Here is a 790-nt window from a genome sequence, read left to right as displayed (position 1 = left end):
GAGGAAGAGGATACAAATACCACAGTATGGCTGCACACACTTCATGCCACTTGGAACCGGGGGATCTCGGGCCAAGCACCAAGGTGCGGCGATACTGTGGGCGGACAGCGGGCCCCCTGACAGCTCACCATTCAAGCACCCTCACTTCTCCAGCGGGGTGGGGTGGGGTGGGGAGGGGGGGTGGGGGCGGGGAAGGGGGCCGCGGAACGTTTCAGGCCAAGGAGACGCTCGCGCCGGCAGCATCTGTGAAGACTGACCTGCTTTAAAAGTGCCACTTTAATGGCCTCGGAAATCACTGAAATCGGATGACACGTTACTTACCGACGTCTGCACCCAAACTGGGAGCGCCGGGTCGGGGGTTAGGAAGCAATATGCGAAACGCCAGGCTGGAACCCGAATGCAGCTCCATCGGCCGCCCCCAAATCGCGCACGCAGGCAGAGGCGCTGGGGAGCCCCCAGATCAGCCCATCGCCGGAGCCTCCGCCAGCTTGTCCCCCACCACCTATGAGCAGCTAGCTTTCTGGGCTGTTCTGGCTGTGAACAGATGGATACGTTTGCGCAGTTCTAGTTGAATAAAGAGACAGGAATAGTTATGAATAATCTGGGAAGGAGCTAGTGATGAGTCATGGAGGGAGCGCGGGCGCTGAGAGACAATGTTGAGGAAATAAGGATGAAATGTGAAAAAGGAAAGTAATGTGAATGGACAGAAGAGACATCACAACAGATAGCTGCAGAGAGGTAAGGCAGTAGAGGTAGGCGCGGAGAATGTTACATAGTAGCAGCAGCTCGG

Source organism: Myotis lucifugus, unplaced genomic scaffold, assembly GCF_000147115.1.
Source record: "Myotis lucifugus unplaced genomic scaffold, Myoluc2.0 scaffold_53, whole genome shotgun sequence".
Classification (NCBI taxonomy): domain Eukaryota; kingdom Metazoa; phylum Chordata; class Mammalia; order Chiroptera; family Vespertilionidae; genus Myotis; species Myotis lucifugus.
This window is presented reverse-complemented; position numbering follows the sequence as displayed.